Source organism: Malaclemys terrapin, chromosome 7 (assembly GCF_027887155.1).
Source record: "Malaclemys terrapin pileata isolate rMalTer1 chromosome 7, rMalTer1.hap1, whole genome shotgun sequence".
NCBI classification, from domain to species: Eukaryota; Metazoa; Chordata; order Testudines; family Emydidae; genus Malaclemys; species Malaclemys terrapin.
The window spans coordinates 104,850,572-104,878,379 of NC_071511.1; positions in this window are offsets into that span (position 1 = coordinate 104,850,572).

A 27,808-nucleotide genomic window follows, 5' to 3' on the forward strand; every position below is an offset into this window, starting at 1 on the left:
TTCCTAGACATGCAGTCACAGGCTTGCTGTTTCTAGATATGGAGTTACAGCACTACTGCAGTGCACAGGATGGCAGGTAGCAAATAAAGCAGAAAATATTTGCATAAATATCTGCAAACCACAGAAGATATCTTACTTTAGCAATTTCACTTAAACTCACAGCATTTGAGCTTTCCTGTGCCAGAACTGCCTTGAGCATTATTCAGGACATTGGTGTTACCATCTTTAAGGTTTTAAACCATAACATCAAGAAACTTCGTTTTTAGTATAATGATGTAGCTCCCCAAATACTAAACAAATGGCTGATATATACGGATTTCTTTGTATTTTAGGTTCCATATAGTACAGAATGAAATTCAGAAATTTTCTCCTCTAACCACCACCCTGTAAGGAGCATATGGAGTTCTCCACTTCGCCAGTAGATAAATATGTACTGATGAGATGTATTTTTTAAAAACACATGATCTTCTCTCAGATGCAGTGCCAAATTCTGACATTGGCGACATGGGCTTAATTCCTCCAGACCCCCCGCCACACAAACACACAGCTATATGATAAATCCAAATGATTTTTGCCTGTGCTCCAAATGAATTAATTCATCAAAATCAAGTACAATAATTGTTGCCCTTGTTTATACATAACAATATCATTAAAGGAGGTCTTCTAGTATCATGTACTCACATCAAAAGTTGCCTTATACAGCACTATATAAGGTTACCCTATGGTAAATTGCTGTACCAAAGCAAGTTGCTGGAACTTAAGACATACACTTTGCAGTCAGCCTCCTGTGGGGTCATTTTAATCTAGTAGTTACATGTCACTCTGTCGATCAGATGACATTTACGGTCTAATTTAGAGTCATAGAATCATAGAAGATTAGGGTTGGAAGAGACCTCAGGAGGACATCTAGTACAACCCCATGCTCAAAGCAGGACCAACACCAATTAAATCATCCCAGCCAGGGCTTTGTCAAGCCGGGCCTTATAAACCTATAAGGATGGAGTTTCCACCACCTCCCCAGGTAACCCATTCCACTGCTTCACCACCCTCCTAGTGAAATAGTGTTTCCTAATATCTAACCTAGACCTCCCCCACTGCAACTTGAGACCATTGCTCCTTGTTCTGTCATCTACCACCGAGGACAGCCGAGCTCCATCCTCTTTGGAACCCCCCTTCAGGTAGTTCAAGGCTGCTATCAAATCCCCCCCTTACTCTTCTCTTCGGCAGAGTAAACAAGCCCAGTTCCCTCAGCTTCTCCTCATAAATCATTTACCCCTGAGTCTCCTCATCAAGAATGTTTACTGACACTGAAGTTGTTTCAGAAAAGTAATGAGAGAATAAAAGCAGTCAGCATGTGGGATACAAATGAATTCAGTATAAATATATTTTCAATCAAGTTATGCTGCCTTACTTTTAGCAATGATATCAGAAGAGAGAGGAATCTAAATATTTATTAAACAAGTAATGGTTCTTAAAGTGCACCTACCGTAACAGTCTTTAAAGAGCCAAGGAAAGAAAGAGCTCTTTAAAGTATGAGTGAGCAATGTTTAATTAGTATGACTCTTAATCGTGGTCTTAGTATATTTACTGTACATTCAAAGGTATTTTTTTCTTTTCTGAAAATATTTTTCTTGTTTTGAAGAATTTTTTAGTCCAGTTTGCTTTTTTCTCTAAGGGATTTTCAAATGCCTATTTCCTTTTTTATGGGGGATCTCAACTTGTTACAGAGAATATTTAGAAGCATTGACTTTAGCCAGCTTCTCAAAGGACAATGATACATACAGTTTGAACTTTGTAGGAAGCAGCTTTTGTTTCTTTTCTGTTCTATTCTATATAGGTTCTTTTACCACCTTTATTCCCATAGTACCTGTGCATCTTCCAGCAACACATTAAACAATGTGATTAACATTGTCACATGTGGTTTGTTCTCTCTCTGAGAGCATGTCTACACTACAGCCTTATGTCGACCTCACTGTTTAGTCTAGACCTGGCCTCAGTCTCCCCAGGGGATGAATTGCATGTGTAGTATGGTGTTTTGTTTTGGTAGTTTTTGCGTGTGTGCTTTTTAGCTTTTTTGTCCCGACATTTTCTAGATCCCACATACTAGGATATGCCATTTTTTAAAAAGGACATTTGATATTTTTATCCCTATGATCCTGTTGCTTCTGCCTCCTTATGTAGGCATAAAGTAGCAGAGGTAGATAGTATTGGACCAGGTAGGGCACATAGTGGGGAGCAGCTGCTATGTGGCATATCTTCTGCTCTACATTGATTGGCAGAAGTCCCCTTAAAACAAATTAAGGCATTGTAGAGTAAAACAAAAGAAACATCAAGTGAACTTATTAGTTTGTAAGATTTCCACAATCTGTTTGTGGACATTCAGCAAACAGAAAAAGAAGCTAACTTCATTGGGTCACATTATGTGCTATTATTATTTTCTCTATTATGAGCACTGATATGTATGCCCTTTTGTTGTGAAATCTACAAATGGAGGGACTGGGGGAATAAAAGAAATTACATTTAAAAAACATGCATGTTAATAAATCTGGTGCCTGCTGTTTTTAGATGCATTGATTGTGAGGATGTGCATAATGTTAAATCAGCTAAGTGAGCAAACTTCTTAAATTACAAAATATTGTATACTTCATAGATCATTAATTACTGATGTATTATGATTTATGTGACATGCCACATTAACAACCATATAGCCATACCTTAAATCAACTTGAGGACAAAAAACTCAACAACCCACCCTCATCCATCTTAATTTGCCTTTCACAAATGTTGGAGATGGAAGCAATAATTAGGGCTGCCATTTCACCATTCTAATCATTAAGTGATTAAAATCTTCATAGTTATACCCTTTGTCTCTTTATCTGGTTTCCCTGATTCTGATAGCTGTACCATTCTGGTCCCTTGACATTAGACTTGAAATAAAGATGATGCTTGTATCTTGAAACAATTTTTAATACAATCTGCTGGAGAAGAAATGTGGTCTTCCAAAAGTAATTATAGACCAAAGCAGTTACATCAGGAAAACTTCAAATGGAAGAGGGAGTGATGCAATGGAAAGAATACAACAGAGTGGACAGCATTACAAATATTTACCAGCTACACTAGCTAAATTTGCTATGTTATTTGCAGTCCTTTCTATTGTAAATATACAGGTGCTCCTATAAACCCAAAATAATGTGGCACTGCAAATAATGATTTTTAATAGCACCTTTTGTACTTTTGTGGGATAAATATAATATTAAATGTTAAATATCCATAATTGCTTATTATGCAACCTGATTTATATCACTTAAGTTAAGGCCAAGTTTTCGAATAAATCTCTAAAATTATTTTCTGAAAAATTGGCTGGTGCACCAGTCTGGACACTGAACCTGCTACATCTGTACATGCAAATTGGATAATTATGCAGCTAATGAACCTTTTGCATGTGCAAATGTTTTTGCATGTGTAGAAAGTTTCACAACAAGGTGTATTATGAGGATTAATTTGTCTGTAGAATGCTTTGAGAATGTTAGATGAAGAATGCCATATAGACCAAATTTTTCTTATAGTGATAATATTTTGTAATTGGTAGCTACTATTTAATATTAAATTAAGAAATAATCTCCCTTCCCTTGGTCTCATCTATGTTCAAGATGATGTGCAAGGGTGGCTTTATTTCCCCAGGATGGTGGTGATCATTTTGCCAAACTGTTGCCATGCAATGGATATAATAAACTTTGGGGATCCACTTCAGTCCAACAAGCAGGTTTTCTTCAGCCCCGGAGGAGGCCTTGCCAGGTCCCAGTTGTCAGATGCTTTTCGGATCAATGATGGAGAATTTGCCTGAAGGGATCTTGCTTCCTCTAAATTCTTTTTGGAGAAAAGTATAGACTTTTATGCATTCCTTCATTGAAATGGCAGGCAAGTTCTACTTTGAAAATCCAACAAATACAACAACTCAATTTGTCAGTGTCAGGGCTGGGCAGTGGTCTGTTTTCATCTAGCAATAAGAACCGTTCCAGCGCTTAATGGAGATGAATATTAAAACTCTGCGTGCAGGAAATACTCTCTTTTGAATTAAAATAAGATCAGTCTTCTAGAAAGTGGTATTTTTAATAATAGGATATCACAAAAATATTATACATAATGTGCTTTATGCAGTGTTGTTGTAGTTGTATTGGGCCCAGGATATTAGACAGCCAAGGTGGCTGAGGTCATATCTTTTATTGGACCAACTTCTTCTGGTGAAAGAGTAAAGCTTTCAAGCTTACACAGAGCTCTTCTTCGGGTCACCTTGTCTCTGTAATGTGCTTTAGTCAGTTTAAATAGCAATTTATACAACAATTTTATGATCTAATATAGATCTCCCCTACAATTTATATTTTCCCTTAGGAAAATTTGTTCCCAACTCCAGGCAGTTAGAAATTGGCCTATGCCCTGAAGCATGTGGGTATATGTGCCTTACAATTTTTTTATCTCATCTAATGTAACTTATCAAATATCCACCCATTATCCATATATTCAGTTCCTCACTGAATCCGACTAAGCTGTTGGTTTCAATCTCTTGAGGCAAGGAGTTCAACAGGTTAATTATGGGTTTGTGTTTAAAAATGGGGGGGGGGTGTGGAGGGCACGAGGGAGTGTTAAGTAAGCAAAGGCTGAGAGCTGGGTCCTAGAAACCTGACCTCTGCTCAAAATTTCACTGTTTTTCAGACCACATTCCTGGCAAGATCCTTGGGAGACCTGTAACTTTGGCCTTTACAATCCATTTAAAATGATGCTCTAGTAACAAAGCAACAACATCAGGACCGTACCCAAGAAGTATGTGACTAATAGAGTCCATATTATTACGTGAAGTAAACCTGGAGAAGAAAATACCAAAGGAGGACCCAGTCTGAGAGGAACTGCTGGAGTCAATGGTACTTGCGATCTTGCTGAAGGAAGACTATAAACAGCAAGTTGCTGACCCTACTTGTCAAAGTGTTATTTTGAACTTCATCTTATAATTAAGTAGATACCAGTTCTTCCCTCATTGAATAGCACAGAGGTGGGCAAACCATGGCTCGCAGGCCACACCCAGCCCGCGGGCCTGTCCTGCCCGGCCCCTGAGCTCCCCAGCCAAGGAAGCTAGCCCCCGGCCCCTCCCCTGCAGCGCGCCGTGTCGCCAGCACTCTAGCCCGCCGCTCCTGCTGGGCAGCACGGGCGATGTGGCTGGCTGCGGCCGGGTGGCGGGACTGCAAGCTACTGCTGCTCTGAGCAGCATGGTAAGGGGATGATGGGGGAGGGACAGAGGGTTGGATAAGGGGTAGGAGGTCCGGGGGGGGGCAGTCAGGGGACAGGGGACGGTTTGATGGGGCAGAGGGTTGGATAGGTGTGGGAATCCCGGTGTGTGGGGGGGCTGTCTGGGGGAAGGGGTCAGGGCAGTCATGGGACAGGGAGCAGGGGGGATTGAATGGGGGTGGGGTCCCAGGAGGGGGCGGTCAAGGGACAAGGATCGGGGGGGTTGGATGGGTTGGGGGCTCTGAGGGGGGCAATCAGGGGGTGGGAAGTGGCGGACAGGGGGCAGGGGCCAGGCTTCCCTATCTGGCCCTCCATAGAGTTTCTCAATGCCGATGCGGCCCTTGGGCCAAAAAGTTTGCCCACCCCTGGAATAGCATCTGACAGATACATCAGGAATAAAGTCCACATGAGTTATTGTATTTGAAAAACAGCTAAAGATAATTCAGTAAAAGTGTGTTCATAATTCAAGTAAGATATTAACGGAGATGGGAGAGATCTGGTAAGCCGGTTGTTAAGGAAAAGATTTTAAAAGATATTAAGTTGTCTAAAGATCAGATCAGTCTATGGTTTTCTCCAAATCCCCACCTCTGCTGGGATTTTCAAAACTCCTTGGAAGCTGGGATTTTCAAAAGTTGGCTAGGCATTTAACTCCCTTGACCTAGGCACCTTTGAAAATCCCACCAGAGCATCTTTAGGTGCACACATGCCTTTAAAAATCTAGCCTCAAAGGACTAATTAGTTTATACATTATCTTTCAGTCTTGATCTATCCCATAATAATTATAATGCTAGGGTCCAGTGGACCTAGGTTTTGTCAGTTGATATTATTCTGTGGATCACTGGCCTAATGTTCCAGTTTCATTAAAGGCATTTTTATAATTTTCATGAGTAGAGTTTTTGTTATGCTAGGAGTCCCCTTTACAAAAAAGGTGCACATATATGATTATGAGCCCTACACTCCACTGCTGAACCATGGAAGATACCAATGGGCATAGTGTGCCCCAAGAAGCTTAAAATTGGAATCGTTAATTCAGGACAGAGAGTGAGGATGTTTTTACCTCAAAGGCTAAGTTATAGCCAGTGGGCACATAGTGTTGATGTATCCAGTATAGAGGGTGAAAGAGAAATAGAAAAAAAAAAATACTGAGGTCAGTGGGGTCTGGGGAAGAGGAGAAAGGGCAAAGGAAATTACAGAAGGGATCAGCAGCAAGGAAAAAATGTCATAAGGTCAAGATTCAGGAGTCATTGCAAGACATTTTTAATGATAAAGTACTGTCTGCAAATTATGAATGAAGCATTTTAGCTATGTGTGCCAGCAGGCTGCAACAGGTATTCCAAGCTTTGTTAACGTTCACACATTTTTTGCTTTGGTTTAACAAACTCTCCCTCCCCCCAAATTCTATCCGATGAGATGTATCCAAGAGGAAAAAGCAGCGAAATTTTAGTCTAGCGGAAACTGCAAAAGACTCACAGTTATTAAGATCTCATGTTTCCCACACCAATATTGGAAAAATTAAGCCTCTAAGTTTTCCATGGGCAGTTCTAGTTCTGGTTTGAATCTTAGCTGAGATGCAAGGTGCATGTTGCACACACCATTAATTCAGCCAATGGAAGAGGGTCTCTGTTACATGACAAAGTCTACTTGAAAATTGTAGCCACTGGCTGGCAGTCACAAAGGCCAGAGAGCTCACAGGCAGAAAAACACTTTCATTCTCATTTCTTTTCAGATGAAACTTTCTGTAACAACTATAACTTTTCTACAACTTTGAAGCACCCTTCAAATTTCATTACTGTACATACAGTTAATGGAGAAGATCCTATTTTATCTAAATCAAATAATTTCTCCGACTGAGCCTCATTCTCCTTTTCTGAGACCTTTTCATTCAAGCTTCTCAATAATTACTTGCTCATGCAGTAAGCACTGTCACGGGCCATGCTGTAGGATCCAAACATTAAATCAACTTCATTATATCATCAGACATCACTACAGAAACGTTCAGACTTTGCAGCGTAAGGTGACAGTGGCATTTCTTGATACCTTTCCTTTGTAAATGTTTTAACTGACTGAAGCAGCACACAGTTTTTGGTCTGACAAGTTGATTTGTAATATTGTTTTAAAATTTGTTTGTAAAAATGGATCCAAACCCCGAATCTCTGAGCTCTGGGGATGAATCTATAGACATTTTTTTTGACGTTTTAGTTCACTGAAAATGTAAAAAAATAAAAAATAAATATTGTTTTCGATTCATCCCATAACAATTCCTTCCAACACTCCCTCCACTCCCAACTATTTCCAAATTGCCAGTGAAATGAAAAATCCATTAGCCGCCCAGCTCTCATCCAGATGAATTTCTGAATGGCTTTTATCTGTATAAAGGGCTGAAACAAAACCTTGGAACTAAATGTCCTCAAATTTTGAGCTAGTTGAAATCAGTCTGGATATTATAACCTCAATCCATTTTTAGTTGTTTGCTACAGTCATACTTAACAAGGATTTAAACTTTTGTTACTGATAATGTAACTTCTAAATCACTCATGGCTCCCCTTCTGTTTTCCCTTTAGAAAAATATTCAAATTTTAAAAAAAAATAGATACCTAAGTACCATTTTGGTAAACGGTGAAGTAATTGGTGAACTGTTCATGAACAAAAAATTCCTTTAATATTTAACAGTTTATATACACCGCATATTGGTTAGCGCTTTGAATAAGAAGCCTGTAGATCAATCTCAAACTTTAATCTCCAAGGTTTCGTTTGTGCAGTCAAAATTCACCACATTTAGGTTTGGATTTTTTTTTTATTTAATGCTCCTGTTCATAATTGGAGTTCATTACTTGCAAAGCAAATTTGATTAATCAAAGCTATTTCCAGAACTGTATGTTTCTTAAGGGATCTCAAGGGAGGGAGGGAGGTCACCAGTACTTTTACCAACAAGCATATTACAGCGATCATGTTTTGATTATGCTAACAGATTATTTGAAATCCGCTGTACAGGGGTGTCCATCAGAAAACTTCTCCATGCTCCTGCGACTGATCACAGGTTATCTGTCTTTATTCTGTTTCTCTCCCAAACCAATGGAGGAGCAATGTATGTTCTGTTTCAGAGTACCAGCAATGCCCCTCTGGCATGTACATTGGCCAAACTGGACAGTCTCTACGCAAAAGAATAAATGGACACAAATGACATCAGGAATCATAACATTAAAAACCAGTAGGAGAACACTTCAACCTCTCTGGTCACTCAGTAACAGACTTAAAGGTGGCAATCTTGCAACAGAAAAGCTTCAAAAACAGACTCTAAAGAGAAACTGCTGAACTTGAATTAGTATGCAAACTAGATACCATCAATTTAGGCTTGAATAGAGACTGGGAATGGCTGAGCCATTACACACATTGAATCTATTTCCCCATGTTAAGTATCCTCACACCTTCTTGTCAAACTGTCTGAAATGGGCCATCTTGATTATCACTACAAACATTTTTTTTCCTCCTGCTGATAATTGCTCATCTTAATTAATTAGCCCCTTAGAGTTGGTAGGGCAACTCCCACCTTTTCATGTTCTCTGTATGTGAGTGTGTGTGTGTGTATATATATATATATATCCTTACTATATGTTCTATTCTATGCATCCGATGAAGTGGGCTGTAGCCCACGAAAGCTTATGCTCAAATAAATTTGTTAGTCTCTAAGGTGCTACAAGTACTCCTGTTCTTTTTGATGTATGTTCTGCAGGTTCTCCACAACAAAAGCCAACAGGATTGTGCAAGGGAGTTGGTCTGCATTTATATATTCATACACCCAGGGCCGGCTTTAGGAAGTGCGGGGCCCAATTCGAACATTTTCGGTGGGGCCCCGGCAGCGATGACTGAAAAAAAAACAAAAAACTTTCATTTCTTAGCAACTGGTTCCCTATAAAAAGTTCTGATTTAAGGGATGTGCCACAGTATGTATTGTTTGTACCAATAGGGTTACCATACGTCCAAAAAGAACCCAAAAGCCTGACATGTCTAGGAAAATACGGATGTATGTTAACCCTACCTAAAGTTCTTTTTAAAAAGATGGGCCTGAACTAGAAATGAGCTCTGTTTCACATGTGTGGGTCCCCACCACTCCCTGGGGGGTGTGCTAAGGTGACCAGATGTCCTGATTTTATAGGGTCTTTTTCTTATATAGGATCCTATTACCCCCCACCCCCGTCCCAATTTTTCACACTTGCTGTCTGGTCACCCTAGCGTGTGTACATGTGTGGGTCCCAGCTGCTCCCTGCCCCCCTCGTTGAAGCAGGCGTGCAGGATTACTGCCCTGGAAACTGCAGGGCACCAAAGGACATGGGGCTGGCTGGAGGCAGGGCAGGGGCTGGCTGGAGGTAGGGGCTGGCTGCAGGCAGGGCAAGGGGTGTGGGGCTGGCTGGAGACAGGGGGTGTGGGGTGGGCTGGCTGGCTTCAGACAGGGCAGGGGGTGCGGGGCTGGTGCGGGCAGAGGGTGTAGGTACAGCCCATCCTGTACGGTAAGTGCCCCCTCCTCCTCCTTCCCCCATCGGGGTAGCCGCAGCAGCCCCCCGGGGCTCCCCTGCTTCCACCGCCCCAGCCCTTTAAATAGCCACGGGAGCCCTGGGGAAGTGGTGGGGCTCCAGCGGCTATTTAAAGGGCTGGGGCAGTAGAAGCAACGGGAGCTCCGGACTTTTTAAATAGCCCCCAGAGCCCCGCAGCCTTACCCCAGGGCTCCAGCAGTGGGGCTCTGGTGTCAATTTAAAGGGCCTGGGGTTCCAGCCCCCTGGGGAAGCCGGGCCACCCGAGTACAGCACACCGGCTCTTGCTGGTACGCCGTACCGGGGCTTGGGCGCGGGGCCCTCTTAGGGGGCCCGATTCAGGGGAATTGGTTGAATTGGCCTAAAGCCGGCCCTGCATACACCCGCTCTCCCCATGATCTAGCAGTAGTTCTTATGCACATGCTCTTATGCAAATACTTTATAGCCATATTCTCAGCTGATATAACTTCCTTTGCCAGAAGAGGATTAGTCATGTGTTCCTGGCAGAAATGACCTCCATGTGTGCATAGCTGGAAGTTGTGCAGGGAGTTATTTGTGGGGATGCTGCTAGACAGAACATGGGTGCACATTATTTTCAAAATTGTTAAAGGAAATTTGTTTTTCACAAACTATCTTCTTATTGAAAACCCAGTTTCAATAAATAAATTAAAAACAATTTCAATAAAAGTCCATGAAAAACAAAGAATGGGTCCATTTTAAACTTTGCGAAATGGAAGCAACTTTGAAATTTTGCACTACATCATAAACCTGTTTTTTTTTTTTTTTTTTTTTTAAATCACTAAATATTTGTTAGATGAAATCAAATACAGTTCACTGTCCTGAAGAGACCAATTTGCATTTTAAAAATAGTTTGCTGCCCTGCAAAGCATTTATTTCCAGGTTGTAGCCTGAAGAATGCAAGGTTCATTAGCTGATCATTTTGCTACAGAAAAATCAAATAGGTTATGTTAGCCTGATGTAGGAAGCCATGTCACGCAAAAATTTGAAAAAATCTCAAGTCCATCACGATTCAGTGTAAATTACTGCTATTTGGCAACTAATCCACGTGGGCATCTGTCAAGACATAAAAAAGTGGCAAGATTCAGTATGGTGGAATTTAATTAGTAACTCAATGTAAACAAACTCTGGATGCACATTTTGAATGGGTGAACAGTGGACAGACAATACAATTTAATTACCACTCTGATCAGCACAGTATCAACATATAAATAGCTTGACTTTGGGAATGACTCTTAAGTAATTTGTTTGTCAAGTGCATTAATTATGAAGACATGTTTTTATCATCTTGCCAACCTCTTTCATATTTAATCAGCCATTTTCCACCCATTTTAAAAGAAAAAAAAAAATCACACATTTCTGGAGGAGATGAAAATCCAAATACACAAAAAGAAACCCAAAACAAAACATTAGCTAATAGTCACACCCAGTGCCTGAATGGCTCTAGCTGTCTACTCATGGAAAGAGATGTTTGATTTTTCCAGGACCACCGCTGTAAACAGGTCAGACACAGCTCACATTAGAAACTGTAAACGAGCAAGACAGGACTGAAAGCATGCAAGATCTATTGCAGAAAAGAATAATGATGAAAGCTAATGGAATTCTAAATAGATCCGGTTATCCCCTTGACCTGTAGTGACCCTACCTAAGTACTAATTTCTGGAGTGCAACACCCTTAACACCTATCATTGTTTGTTAATTACAGTTTGGTACAGGATTACATTCCAGGGCAGGATGATGGTACAAAAAGGAATACACTTTAGTTCTTTTGTTTAGTTCATCAGCCAAGCAAATTTGATTTCATAACCTCATATTATTAAACTCTCAAAAACCTTTCATTGCAGTTATTACCAAGTTATGGTAATTCAATTCTTTCAATTCTAAGCCTTATTTTTAATATCTCTTTTCTGCAAGGACTTAAAAATTATATTGTTTTGGGCCGAGGATTGTCGGGAGTAGTCTCAGCCCAAATATAATTGATTTTTGAACAATTACAAGACAACACCACATTTTGGTGTTGACAAAAGTGTACAGCAGTGCTTCTCAAAGTCGGGCCGACGCTTGTGCAGGGAAAGCCCCTGGCGGTACGGGCCGGTTTGTTTACCGGCTGCATCCACAGGTTCAGCCAATCGCGGCTCCCACTGGCCGTGATTCGCTGCTCCAGGCCAATGGGGACTGCGGGAAGTGGCGCGAGTGACACACACAGTTAACAAGCACCTGGATGTTGCATGTTTGAAAATATTTGGTTTAGAAAGATGCTCTTAATGTTCAAATTGTTATTATTAGTTACTCAGTGCTTAAAATGTACTCCGCGTTATAGAAAAGATTTAGGAAGATTTGGGGTGAACTCCTGGCCCCACTGAAGTCAATGGGAATTTTGCTATTGACTTCACTGAAGCCAGGATTTCACCCAGGGATTCTACCCCAGTCACCTACAATCTACACTGAAGTCAATGGAAAGAATCCCATTGATTTCCCTCAGATTTGGATTGAACTCGACGTAAGGCAGTTTATACAAACCAGATGCAGTTACGTAAAATATGATCCTGTCTCAACATTTTGCAGGTTTAAAAACATTGTATCCTTCTTTGGATTATTGTTAAAAAAAAACCAAACAAAAAAAAACTTTTTAGCGACAAGTGTGGATTTGAATAAAGAGAGTCTGGCTAGTTGGTGTAGTATTCTAAGTTTATGGGTTCAACATAAAAGACACTACAATGACAGTGAGAGAAGGGTACATTTGGAGAGATGATAAAAGCAGTATGAAAGGAGAGGGAAGGATGGGTTGTAGAGAAGCTGTACAGAAAGAACATACAGGACTCTGCCTGCCTAAATGTGAGTGAGAAGGAGAAATGGGTAGGGGAGGACAACACTGAGGTTACAGAGAGAAAAGTAAAATAATCAATCATGACTGAGGAAAGAAAAAGAAGGGGGAAGATTCCATGACAAAAGAGTAATAATTCTTTGTTTTTGCTCTATGGAGTTTCAGCTTGAACATCCAGAAAGAAAAATAAGACACATTCAGCCCCATTTCATACAACCACCTGATTATCTTTAAGTGAGCGAGTCCCATTATCAATCAATGGGACTATTCAGGAGTTAAAATTAAAGCATGGTTGAATCAAGGCCTCAGAAGATGAGAGCTGGAACAGATATTCTGTAAGGAGAAAGGTAGATTTTGGAGAGGTCATTGGAGAGGTCCAGGTAGTGCATGTTATTTGTCAGAACCAAACATGCAACTGTTTAGTTTCTTCAGTAATGGCTTTCCCTTGCCTCAGAAAATTTTTCTCTATGAGGTGATCTTTCACTTCCTAGCTCTGCTAGTAGTCATTTCGCCTCTCTCCAACTGGATAAAACAAGCAATATTGCATGGGCGAGGTGGAGGCCCATTGTATTGAGGAATTAAGAATTTACAGATTGTTCAATAACTCTTAAGTATCTCTTTTCTTCTCTATTAGTTTCATTGTGGCTGCATAGTGATCTGCAGTTTCAAGACCTCCTTAAAAGTTCCACATTACCTTCCCCACTCCACGTTAATACATATCGTAAGAAATCCCTGGCCAAGTAAGGGCATCGTAATTGCTATTACTCTGCACATCTTGGCCATGCAGATGTTAAGAGTGTAAGGAGGGAAAATTCCGATCCTGTTGCTCCAAAAGTACAGGGCCCTACCACTTGAGCTATAGAAGTATCTCCATTAACTTTAAGTAACACAAGGCCTATGACACACACGACACAGTTGACACAATTTATACACTTAAGGTTGCAGAGAGCTGAATTTGAACCACTGCTCCATGTGGGTGAGCTTAACAGTTTAGGTGGGTACTATTGTTTACAACTTTGTGGCTTGGAATTGTTTCAAATCTGTGGATGATTCCCTGTTTTCCAAGAAGGGGTTTTGTTCTGATGGTTATATAGGAGATACTGTCTTCCTTCGTTTCTGCAGGGTCTGCTCAGCTATTATTACAGGTGGTGAAGGAAGTGCAAAGCAGCCAGAAAGAGTAGAAGAAATCAGGAAAATCAAGGCGAGAAAGAGGAGGGGGAAAAAGGGCATGGGGGGGTGGGAGGGGACATGGTCAGCAGGAAGCATTTGCCTGAGTATGAGGCAAAATCTTGTTTTAAAAACAAAGTTTTGTAAAGCTACATTTTAAGGATTTACAGCCTACCTGAACCTAAGATTAGTTTCTCTATTTCTCTGTGTGTCTGAAAATTTTCTTATCCTTTGGTGCCAGGTATAAAATTGCGTTGTCTGTACAGAAACTGGTATTTCAAATCATGTGGGAAACATTTGGACAAATGCATTTCCTAACTGAAAAGAAAACATTTTAAGACCTGCAAGAATTTTGCCTCAGGAAATTTGCTCTTAATCTTCACAACGACACCTCTCTCAGATACTTTTGAGCACTTTAAGCCCTACAAGAGGCCAAAGTAACTATTCCCAAGGTATTTAGTTTCTGCTCACAGATTTTTCAAATGATTATGTGACTTTAGAATGAAAAAGCTGCTCCTGTTGTTGTTAGACCGACAGATAATTGAAAGCACGTACAAGAGATTGAACAAAGACACCGCCTTCTGGACCAACCTCTTCCTGCTCCCAGTTCACCCTCCCCCAACACACACACATAAAAAGACTGACAAAAACCCAGTATCTGTAAACCTAGTCACACCATCATCCAAATCTTTTCTTCATTTTTTTTTTAAATAAATTCAATGGTCTCCAGATTTATTCTGTATTGAGACATGCAGGGGAGTACATTTTCGAGCAGCATGTGACAGTATTCAAACAAAGTTGAGATGTACTTAGACAAATAAGCATTCTGGTCCATGACATGCAGCCTACAGCTACTCCCAAGTGCGCTGAGCATCACAGCTGTTGTGATGGCATCTTCCTCTACTCAACTTTTCAGCAGAGGCAGAGTACATAATTTCTCTATGCAGTTGGATACTGGAGATCAATATCAGAGAAGAGTAATTCAGTGTAATTCATTGTGAAATGTACTGGGGGCCAGACTGCGAACCACCTAATCCCATCAGTGAGCAGTAGTTATCCACCCAACTAGTCCCACTGAAATCAATGGGACTTTTCATATGATCAGCTCATCATGGAAGAAAGAGTTTCAGAATCTGTCCTGAGTAAATATTTTTTTCCAAAAAACCTCAACTTTATTTCTAATAAAGTTCCTGTCACGTATTGGCTGCAGAGTGCAGGTGCACTGGGACACAGGACAGTAATATAAATGCAAATAGAATAGGGAGACGTAATGGTTCAAAACAAACAAATACATTTGGTATACTGGCAGGCCAGGTGCCAGCTTGTGCCAAGGTCCCCATGTCTCAACTGAACACTGAAATGTATATCTGGAATCAGTCTGGTTCACCTGGGTGCTATTTTTACCATACTAGGTATTATAAGAATGTGGTTACTATTTAGATCATGGGTCTCAAAGTCCCAGCCCACAGGCCATCTGTGGCCCGAGAACCTCCCCACTGCAGCCCACGGAGGAGAGACGCACATAGACACGCTGCCGGCAATGTCTGCTGCAGGCTTCCCCCCCCCCCCCCCAAGCTCCCATTGGCTGGGGGAAAGGGACAGAGATACCATCACTAGTTGACAGGCAGAGTCAGTCATGGAGGCAGCATCATTATTTGCCGGGCAGAGTCAGCCATGGAGGCAGTGTGACTTTTTCCCCACAATGAATAGAAACAAGTCAAAATACTGAACACAACTGTCTGATGCACACCTTGCTGCAATCCTGAAGGTTTCAACTGCTCAGTCACTGAGGCCAAACATCGACAAACTGACAGAACTGATGCATTGCCAGGTGTCTGGCAAACACTAAAAACTCTCTGGCAGGCAAAGAATTGCATAAAGTTGTATGACCGTTTTATTATTTCTAAGAAATTCAAAAAAAAATAGACAATATAAATGTTTTCTTTTCTGAACACCATCTTCAGTGACATTATTGGCCCGCTGGGAGGATTTGAGGACTGGCACTGGCCCTAGGGTAAATTGAGTTTGAGACCCAATTCTATGGCATTTAGGTGTTCCTTGGGAGTCTCTCATCTAAGATCTTGTGACAGCTGATAGGAACACTGGGTAAGGTGAGCTAGGAGCAGGCATGTTACTATTTCCTTTCTTTCTTAATAAAAATCATTTAAAAAGCAGATACCTGCAGTGATATTCTGGCCCCACTGAAGTCAATGGGAGTTTTATTATTGACTTATACGGATGTGAAATCCTGCTCCCGTTAATTACTATTTATCATTTCTATTGCGGTAGCACCTAGCAGCCCCAGCCATAGACCAGGATCCCATTATACTAGGTGTTGTACACACACAGAACAAAAAGACTGACCCTGCCTCATTTTGATGCACGGGCATGTGTGTAATTTTAGGGACGTAAAACGCACTTGGGCATTACGTGCAGTTCATGTCAATGTCAGTAAGTGGCTCTTGAAATAGTTACTTGGCAAGTCTACATGCAATGAGTGAAGGACATATACCATGGGTGAAATCCTGGCCCCACTGAAGCTAGTGACAAAAATCCCATTGACTTCAATAGGGCCAGGATTTCACCCTATAGATTCTGAATTATATTTCATTAGTTTAAAAGCATATATTTGATAACATTTACCACTTTAAAATATTGTATGGGAATAATTTCTTATGTCACACGAATGTTTTAAAACAATTAAAAAAATAAGAGAGAGTGCTTACTAGGTAAAAATACTTGCATACATGAACACAAGTCAGCTGGTGCTTCATGTGTGTGCCTGAGATCAGAATTTGGACAATGGGGTCATGGACAAATAAAACTTAAAAATAAATAAATGAAATACTGGTTTATTCATCCAGTAGGAGTTCAGTGAGTAAAATAGTTCAAATTAATTAGGAAAAATAGCAAAACCATCTTATTTTAATAAAATCTGATTTAAATCTACAATAATTTATTGTATTCTTCAGATTAAGCAAAATGCAGAACTTTAGTGAAACTAGACACACGCTTAAAGTAAGTAGGGCCTATTTGAATCAGGGCCTATATTATTTATATAAACATGGGATGGCATTGGTGAAAAATGCTACAGTATGCAAAGGAAAGAAAAAGTGTGCTTTGAGGACTCTCCCTGATAGGTTTACAACATCCCTGGAAGCTGCCAGCAGAGGTCACAATCAGAGATTTCCCGATATCTCCCCTAAACTCCCCCATTCTCCCTCCTCCCCATGGTCAATTTAGTCATTTTCCAACACCCCTGCCCCCATAAATTCTAACACCCCCCGTGTCACAATTCTCTTCCCAGTAGTCCTAACCTTTTTAGTGTTAGTAGTGAGAAAAATAGCACTGGTACTCGCCTGCTATAAATTTCTTGCTATATGAAGAGAGATTCCATAATGGCGCAATAAAACTGGAGAGATGTGGGAAAGGCTCAGGGTAACATAAACCTGCCAGTCATGATAACATTACGCATAGTGAGGAAGAAAATAAAAATAAAAGTGCACATGTTTCAATGTATTGGTTTTCAGTAGAGGTCCCAGTGAGATCAATGGGAATTTTGCCATTGATCTCAACTACAGTAGGATTTGACTTTAAGCTCTTCATATATCCCTTGTATCCCAATACATTTTGTTTGTCTTTTTATATATTACTCAGTAAAAATGAGCCCAAGCAGAACATCAAATCCCAACCACCCCTCACTTTGTGTAAATGTGAATCTGAACGTTACTGCTGAGGTCCATACCTGGCATCTAGAGATGGATTTTCAAACATGTCTCGCACTATCTCAATAAAGCTCTCCAAAAATGAGTATGCCATAAAACTTACTGTGTGTTTGTTTTAAGTTAAGCACAAGTTAAACAAAGGATGGAGTGTATGGAGCTGTTGTACCCATAATTCCCTTGAATAAAGATATCTCAGACTTCTTATTCTGAGTCTATATGGGTGGAGTGGGTCTACAATAAAAGTGTCAGAATTAAATAAGTACATGCTGCTTAAACTTCTTGCCTCTTATCAATAGGAGAGTCTACTTTACATGAACTTGCTTGTTATAAAATAATTAAAAATGAATCTTTAAGGAACCTTCAATCTTCAGAGCTGGCTAGGTACACAACAGGGATCATGTTGAATCCTTTCAAAGGGAGGCAGAGCTGCCAATCTGGCACATGTTCCTCAGAAGCCACCAGAAAGAATTTTTTTCAGACTCAGCCAGGTTTATTCTTGAGAGCTATAGCTGCAAAGTAGATATGAACCCCTTCAAGCATGCCACGGGGCTCCCAGAAGAGAATCGTGACCTTAGTTTATAGGGCAAATGAAGGGCCACTGATCTTATTCAAACTCTTAAATGGTCTTCTTTATAAATTAAGTTCAGAAACTTTTAATAACTACTTAGGAGAAATGTAGGCTGCTCCCCACACCCAACAATTTAGTTCCTTTCTGCCATGCGCTGGAGATTTTCCCCCCTCAGCAACAGCTGGCCAGCATAAAGGCCTTATTATATGATAATTAGCTGAAGTTGGTTTTCATAACAGTGAGATGGAGCTTCCACAGATGGAATAAAACCAATGGTCTAGTTATGTAGTTGTTACACAATATTCCAGTTAAAAAGTATTTCCTAAACTCTAAAGGCATTTGAAAAAAATATTTAAAAATAAAGGCTATTTGATACTCTTAAACCAGGAGGCACTATGCATTTGCCATAATGCAGACATTGCTCTAGTCACAAGAATAAGACATGTGGTGCAAAACTGCTTCCCTTTCCCTACTTTCTCCAGTAGCTCATGCTTGAATTCTTTAGAAGGACTAAAAAGTATAGGGTAAAAATAGCATAAATTTTGATTGCATACTTGCTTACCCATGGAATAGATCCATTACACATACTTGCTATGAGAATCAGAGGCAGTGCTAGCCCATTGAGAGCCCTAAACAGGGATAGTGTCCCTGCCCCTTGCATACTAAAATAGTCAAGTTCTTTACTCCTCAGGGAATTATGTGCCAAAAAATTAAAAATTATGCACACAATATTTTAAAATTCTGCAAATTTTATTTGTCAATAAATAAATATGGCTCCAGCACAGCAGTGGGGAGCACAGGCCACTGGCTGCACTGAGGTGGGAGATCACCCTGAAGCCCCCACCTCCCCCAGTACAGGGACTCGGCAGTGAGGCTGAACTTGACCCTGACACAGTGCAAGGGCTGGGTCTGCCCCAGAAACACCCCAGGGCTCTGCCCCTCTGTGCCAGGCACACCAGGTGTGGGTAGGCAGGCTCAGCCCAGCAGGATTCAAGTGTGGAGGGGCTTAGTGTGGGGGGATCCAGGTGTAGGGTGAGAGGTTTCTATGTGGGGCAATCTGGGTGTAGGCAGCTCAGTGGAGAGTCTAGGTGTGGGGGGATCTGGGGAGCGTTCCGGGTGCAGGAGCAATGGGACTCTGCCAGGGATCCAGGTGATGGTGGTTGGACTTAGCAAGGGGGAGGAGGGGTGTGGGGAGATGGGGCTTGGCAGGGGGTCTGGGTGCTGGGGCTTGATGGGGTGGGGGTCCAGGTGCAGCTGGTTGGGGTTCAGTGAGGTAGTGGTCAGGGTGTGGAGGGCTTGTCGGGGGGGGGGGGGGTTCCAGGTGAGGTGGGGCTTGTCACGGTGAGGGTTTGATGGGCCTGCTTAATGGGGGAAGCCCCAGCTACTGCCGAGGGGATGCCGCATGATGGGATTCCGCTTCCCCTCGGTGATTCCCCTTTTTTCTCCATCCCCCTCTCCTCACTCCCACATTGCCCTCCCCCTGCCCTATTCCACCCCTTCCTTCCCTCACTTCCCCAGCCCCACCGCGGGAACTCACTGTCCCACAAAAACAGGCAGGCTCCCAGCACAGAAGGGGAGCGCCACTGGCACTAGGACCCAGGAGGCTGCGCTCAGCTCCAGAGTCAGCGGAGCCCGAGAGGAGACGCAGCCTCCAAGCTGGGCACTGTGCGTTTGCAGAAATGAGGAGGTAGGGATGGGGGAAGTGGCACGTAACCCCGTGTGCCCTGACCTCCCTCCCCCGCCTCGCCTCTGTTTGGGGAGCAACCCCCCAAAAAACTGCACACATGGTCGCCCCCCCGCGCGGCTTCTGTTTTCTTCTGCAGGGAAAGGCAGGAAATGTGCGGGGGGGGGGGGGTTTGCTGCGGGCAGGAGTAAGTCACTGCCACGCACGTATGTTCTGCCACGCACGTATGTTCAGCCCCCCCTCCGGGGGTCACGCACGCCCACGCCCCCTCCCTTGTCTCTGAGGCTGCCCCAGGCAAGCTGGAACAGACGTGCTGCCTGGGCCTATGAATTCTGCACCCCCACATGGGCGCAGAATCCCCCCAGGAGTAGTTTTTATAATAAAAAACAAATAGGGGGCCCCTTGAGCTGCTAGGGGCCCTGAGGAATTGCTTAGTCTGCTTACATCTAGCATCCTCTCACCTGTAAATTCAGACTGAACCATCAGGGTTTCTCGGCGCTGGCTCATTGTTTAAAAGTGTGCTTCACTGCAAGAAATAAAGTGCCTGCAATTCACTGCTGACAATATTGTACCAGCATGACACAGAGAAGTACAAGGTGTTCATTGTCAGACAGACAGGGGCATAAAATCAATGCTGTGAGGTTTTTCACTATCCCTCAGTAGGAGCCTTCATAGTAAAGTACAGTTTACCTCGCAGCTAGAGAATTCATGCTGCACTTACAACTTCAATAACAAGGTAGTGCACAAAAGCCAGTCAATACCTTACTCTTCAGGATGCCATACCCAACTGACAACATATAGGTAAGTTATGGAATTAATTTAAATGCCAGTAAATCTTCATCTCAGTGCAGAGATTACACACATGACTTATGTTACATTAAAAAAATCCATACATGTCAAGATAGAAGTATAGGCTTTAGCAACAAGTTTAATGTTAGTGGTACAAATTCATACTACATCCATAAATTCTACCATACTTCTCACTTAGGCCATAACAGTGATTTTCTCTGTCCCTCCCAGCTTATTTTTTCTATCTGTTCTTGATTTAGATAACCCTTATCTATTTTTTAAAAAGTTATACTCTCTCCTGTAGCTTGAAACAATTTTGCACATCTCAGACATAGTACTATACATGGGACTGGCAGCTTGGTATATTGTTAATTGCTTTTTTAAGATAATTATTATAATCAGATGTGTGCAGGCTGAAAACCAGATACAGTTATGCAGCTGTAGAATTGTACCACCAGCATAGGGAGGGCACATGTCATTCCATCAGTGTCTAATTAACCTTTTACAGGCAGCACACATCAGCTAAGTTTTGCAGGCCTGAAACAGTTCTGGGTCAATGCAGTAGTTTTAGTTTAGGGCTAAAGGGTAGTTTTACATTGTCCACGATCCCTAGTTTTACAATACTTTAACTGAGCAATGTTTGTGTTTTCTCATTTCTTTCATATGCATAAGTAAATCCAGCTGAGGAAAAAAGAAGGTTCTTTCACCTCTAATGCGTTTGAAATCCTCAACGTGATGCCTGCTGGAAACCATGTTTTTCAGACCAGGTAGTGTAGAATATGGGAGCTGGAAATTCCAGCAGACTAATACTCTCCAATTCATGCTGTGTCCATTATGAACAGCATTAGTCTGGGTGAAAAAGCAAGGCAAATTATAGCACTTTTGAGACATCAGCATTTAAATTAAATTATCTTGTTCATATAAAAGGCAGAATTTTGCAATACTGGGGAAATAGAGGGAAAGTTTGGATGCAAACTTTTAAATAAAGCTTAACTTCAACTCATACAGTCTCTTGTAATTTTATTTTAAATGTTACTCAGTACATGAATGAATGGTAGGACTGGGTCTCTAAATTTGCACAAAAAGGTCATATTGGCATATGACAGTATGTACTTTGCATATCAGTTCACATATGCAAATTAGCTACAGAAACAAAATTCTCAATTTTTAGTCTGGAAAATAACAGCAGTAATTGGACATTCTCTGGACAAATTGGCCCCCAAAATGATGTTTTTAAAAGTAATCCTAGAAAGGTTTCCACAATTAGTTAAAAAAATTCTAATGAAAATAGTGTTTAAACATTGTATTATATTTACAACCTGCTTTGATATTGACTTCCTGGAAAATTCAAACAAGCGAGATTATAGTTTGCAGGGTAAAGAAAGTCATTTATTTTAGAAACAAATAGATTCATCTATGTATGATAAGCTTGTAATTTTTGTTATATGCATCTTGTTCAGTGCTAGATTAATTTACATATTATTGATCACTGGAATGTGGATAGTACATCATACAACATGCAGGCTGTGGCCTAGGTGCCATAGGTCTTATATATGAAAGAGTACATTGCATATTCTACATTATTTTATGGAATTTTTCTAAAAGTTTTAAATTTCTTCTAAAAAAAGAAGAACAGGAGTACTTGTGGCACCTTAGAGACTAACAAATTTATTAGAGCATAAGCTTTCGTGGACTACAGCCCACTTCTTCGGATGCATCCGAAGAAGTGGGCTGTAGTCCACGAAAGCTTATGCTCTAATAAATTTGTTAGTCTCTAAGGTGCCACAAGTACTCCTGTTCTTCTTTTTGCGGATACAGACTAACACGGCTGCTACTCTGAAACCTAAATTTCTTCTGAGCAGTTACAAGGTAAACTCTCATATCCATCTCTCAGTGAGGAAAACCTGGGTTGATGACATGTTTCTTTACTAATTTGTGGGAGCACGGGACTGTCAAACTATCAATAGAAGATTAAGGATCGCTGTGTGAAGTCAATGGGCAGCATTTAATTTTTGGACTACTCTCTAATGATTAAGCAAAGATAAGGGGAAAAAAATAAAGCATAAGGGAAACATTTCATCAGTAATTTTACCATGTTTTTGGTAGAGCAAAGTGAGGCCCTACACTTAACTTGATGACTTTTCTCTGCTTGTCTGTTCATAATGGGATAAGTTTTGGGGAATGTTCTAGCCATCAATGGGCAGAACCCTATTGATTTGGGGAAAAATTGGAAGGGAGAAGTAGGGGAGATAGAGCCCCTGGCATCTTGTTAGCACACCTATCAGCTTTAAATAGGTTGGTAATGGTCTATAAAATAAATAAAAACACACACACATACACAGTTGACGGCAGCCATTCACACTTTCCAGCATAACTCCTTCCCATCTCAGCTCTGTCCATCCTCCCAATAATGTTTAAAATGTTGATACCCTGAATGATTTATCTCCCATATAGAAAGGAAACAAATAAATAATTTAACAAATTGTGGGGTGAGCAAAGAGATGCAAGGAACCTTGGGTGTGTGCAAGGAGCTTGACCAACAGAAACAATGCAACGTGCGACTCTCTAGCCATCGGTAGACTAAGACAGGAGAAGTCACAAGAGAAATGGAGGATACATGGAACCCCTGTAATAGGGTGGAGAGAGGAATGGGGGGACAGCCTCTGGCACAGGGGGGAGGATAGGGGATTCTGGCAGGTGGAAGAGAAGGGAATGGGGGACACGCAGAACTCCTACCATTGAATGGGAAGGGTGCACACAGAGAGCCCCTAACACTGTGGAGAGGAATCTGGGAGGCACTCAGTGTATGACTACACTGCAGCTGAGAGGTGTGATCCCAACGCAGGTAGACAGACTTACGCTAGCTCAGCTTGTGTATTGAACAGCAATGGACGTCCCTTGTTCCAGCAGAGACATAAATGATAGTTGTGCTGGAAGTATTTCTTTAAACTCTTCTGTTTTAATTAAGTTTGATTATCTGAGTGTCCTGAGGTCCAGGACAGATCATGGCAGGATGTAAAGTGATTACACTCAGGGCCGACTCTGACTTTTTGGCTGCCCCAAGCAAAAAAAAAAAAAACCTGCGGCGCGGCCGGAGCACGAGTGCAGGGGGACCGGCTTGGGGGGGGGGGGGGGAGGAAAGCGGGGGGAGCGGGCGGGAGAGAGAGAGAGAAGGGGGCGGCCAGGGCTACAGCTGCCACACGGCCCCTCCCGCTGCGCCGCCTCCTGCCGCGAGGGCTCCGCTCCGGTCGGCGGGAAGGGAAGGAAGAGGACTGCCCTGCAGGGCGCTCTGGTTCTCCGCACTGCTGCCCCCTACAGGGCGGCCAGAGCGGAACAAGAACAACAAATAGCGGCCGTGCCGCCCTAGGATTGGGCAGAATGCCACCTCCAACAATCTGCCGCCCCAAGCACCAGCTTGCTCAGCTGGTGCCTGGAGCCAGCCCTGATTACGCTTTACAGGAAGCTTTTCCAATTGTACTAGGGATGAGTGAACCGATTGAGAATGAATAAATAAATAAATAGTTAAAGGAGAACTTTCTTCTATGTCTCCTTGTGAGCTTTGTGGCTGAACGGTGTTGATTGTAAGCCCCCCCGAGACCTTTTCTTTATATTTGGTTTCTGTAAGTGGCAGCTAGCACATCTGCTTCCCTTTTCTGTTTCTAGTGTTCTCGCAGTATGCCTGAGAGGTGTCATGTACACGGCCCACCATTGCAGCAGGTCAGTCTTCTGTACCGATTTGGATTGGCTACAGAGCTTCCTTCCCAGAGAGGTACACTAGCTGCATTCATGAGAAGATCCTTTTCCTGTGCTGCCAGGAATGTCTGTTGTGAGCACAAGTAATGTGTCACACGCTACACCACCTAGTGGCTGAACTATATAATGCAGTTTAGCATTCCATTCCAGCCGGTTCCCCCTGAAAGTCAGGTGTAAGCGATTTGGAAGAAAGTCCCCATTCTGGAGCAAGAGTCACTGGATCTCACTGTTCTAGTCCTTCCATTATTAAAAGCACTCGAATTTTGAAATCTCTTGATCTCACTTACCACTAAGGATCATGGAATCATCCACTGCACTCTGGATATAAACGGCATCGTGCTTTCTGTGGTGTATACAAAACTGTTAAAATTACAAGCCATTACTCTAACATGTAAGGGATTTCCTAGTCCTACTTGCAGGCTAGGGGATTCTGAAGAAAGCCACGTGAACTGGATCCTCAGTTCGCAGTCTGCAAAAAGCCAGCCTGGAGCAAGGAGGGATGAGTTGTGTCTCTCTGCCTTATATAGCAGCCTGTTTTGTCTCTCTGTTTTTGGTTCTTGTGTGTTAGGATTCTGGATTCTAAGACATGGAGTCATGTTACATTGCCATCTTCCTGAAAGAGTACTTTATAATTTTTTCTGCATGCATGCTGTGAACACAACACTTTCAAATATTGAAAGGAACAGAACAGTGAACCCTAGCTGAGGAACTTCTAGGTCCAGGGCCCACTGTTCCAGAACAGGAGAGCTGATCAGCCAGTCACCAGAGATGCTCACAACTCTGGGGAGGAGATATGGGTGGAGGAGCTGTTCTGCTAGCTGGCCCCTGAAAGTGAGAACATTGGTTAACTGACTGCCCTTTGAAGTGGGAGAAGGCCACTCAACTGTTCCCAGAAGCTAGACTGGGGACAGTGAACCTACTGCCTAGATCTTTGAAAACACTGGAGGAGGAGGTAGGCAGTGGGCTGTCAGATTGCCCCCATGAAAATTAGTCGAGGCTCTAAGGGAGTCAGAAGGGGAAAGATGGGTCACAGACCTCAGGGCCTCCCATGAGGTAGGAGGGAGATGACTTCTGTTGGAAGGAGGCAATTGCATAGCAACAGGAGAGTCACATAGCTTCAGGTGGACTGAAGGGTCTCAGAACATTCAAATAAGCATTCAAGTACTGGATACTTAGCCAAACTGAAACTCTGACCCGTTTGATACTGTTTATTATGATTTGTAAAAGCCCTGATAGTGTGCTAAGTGCTCAGGCTTCATCAATACTTGGTATAAGAGGATACATTCAGGGTGAAAATTCAAAGTACCTTAATCAGAACTATTCATCGTAAAGCAGAGATCTGTTTTTCTTCCTTAGAAAGTTCTGAGTATGGCAGAACACACATTTTTTTTTTCACCTGAGAGAACAGGCCTATTAACTTTTTCACCATATTATGAAATCTGCAGAATTCTGATGCCTCGATCTGAGTTAACAAAAGGTGACCTTGGGTTCCATCACATTATTTAGTCTGAATTATATTGACAGTAAATACAGTCTGGAGTTGTTTCAGCTGTTAGGTAGGCAGGGAAGACAGGTGTCTTGGATTGATTCTTCCTACTGTGAAATAATAGCAAAACAGATTTAATTGTCCAAATGTTTACAGTAAATTACCTGCTCTGAACAAATATCTTCAGAACATATGCAAATGGTGGAATGTATGTTTACTTGGCAATAGCAAGAGCACAATATAGTAGAACAGTTACAATTTCTTGTACCAGCTGTGGCTGGTAGGGACTGTGAGGGCTGTGGTAATACATTGCTGCAACCACCTTTTTACTGGTACCAAAAGTATTACTTGGGAATAAACAAGAGTCAACTCACCGTTAGACCTGTGGCTCAACAGTTATTGTTGTTAAGATTATTCCTGCTCTTTGGACAAATATACACATGCAGGGAAGGGAAATGCTAGAAATGAAAGGAAACAATTTGTCTCACTGATGCTTGCTTTATTCATGTGGCTATGGTACACAGACAGGTCTGTCACAAACAGGTGTTCTTTAACCTTTGGACCATCTCACTTCCCCAGCTGGGAAGGACATCTAGCTGGAATGCTCTGGTCTCTTCCCACCAGAGCAAGACTGCTTATGCTATCTTAGCTTGTCATGCAGGTTAAGGTAAGGACATCATGGAGTTCAGTTAATTCCAAAGTTGGTCAAGCTTGGAATCAATTAAACAGAAGCCAGAAATAAGGGACAAGAAAGACAATGTAAAATGAAGATGAACTGACACACAAGACACTGGCTATGAGATATAAAAGACTCCTATTACTGAGATGTTGCTTTAGGATTCAGCTTATCTGATGGAAATGGCCTGCTGTCCTCACTGACCTGTTTGTATCAGAGAATTTCCCCAGACTCTTTATGGGCTGCCATAACATGAGGACTTGAGAAAATTGCAGGACCTAGAAAGATGCCCCCTGTGCCACTCTCAAAAATATTTAGAATGAGAGTAGTCAGCCATCATTTTCCCACCCATCTGACACTCAAATCCAGTTTCTGGTGTCCCAAAACATTTATTTCCATTTAAAGGTATTCTAAGCCCATCATTAGGCCAACTTGTGTCTTCACAGAAGTCTGCATAGATCATCTCTGTCTCAGATATCAGCCTAAACAAATTCACTTCATGCAATTCCGTAGACAATTCTGTGTGACAAGTTTACAAGTCAGGACAACTCACTGCCACCTTTGACCCACTTCAAGAACCTGAACATCATAGGCTTCAACACAACAGTAGTCCTCTTGATACCAATGTGAGTGCCCCCATCAGTAAACACTACAGTAAGGAATAAGCATTTACTGAAATAGCCCTTTATCTTTCTCTTCATCTGAGTCCTTCACTGTGGAAACTCTTTGTAACTAAGGTTAAGATTTACAGATGAAGGAATAAGAACATAAGAATGGCCATACTGGATTAGACCAATGGGTCCATCTAGCCCAGTGTCCTGTCTTCTGACAATAGCTAATGCTAGATGCTTCAGAGGGAATGAACAGAACAGGGCAATTATTGAGTTGTCCAGTCCCAGCTCCTGGGAATTGGAGGTTTAGGGACTCCAGGAGCATGAGGTTGTGCCCTGACCATTTGGCTAATTGCCTTTGATGGCCCTATCCTCCATGAACTTTTCAAATTATTTTTTAAACCCACTTATATATTTGGCATTCACAACATCCCCTGGCAACAATTTCCACAGGTTGACTATGCATTGTGTGAAGAAATACCTCATTTTGTTTCTTTTAAACTAGCTTCCTATTAATTTCATTGGGTGACCCCCGGGTTTTGTATTGTGTGAAAGGGTAAACAACACTTCCCTATCCACTTTCTCCACACCATTCATGATTTTATAGATCTCTATCTTATCCCCCCTTGTTCAACTCTTTTCTAAGATGAACAGTCCCAGTCTTTTTAATCTTTCCTCATATAAAAGCTGTTCCTTGCTCCTAA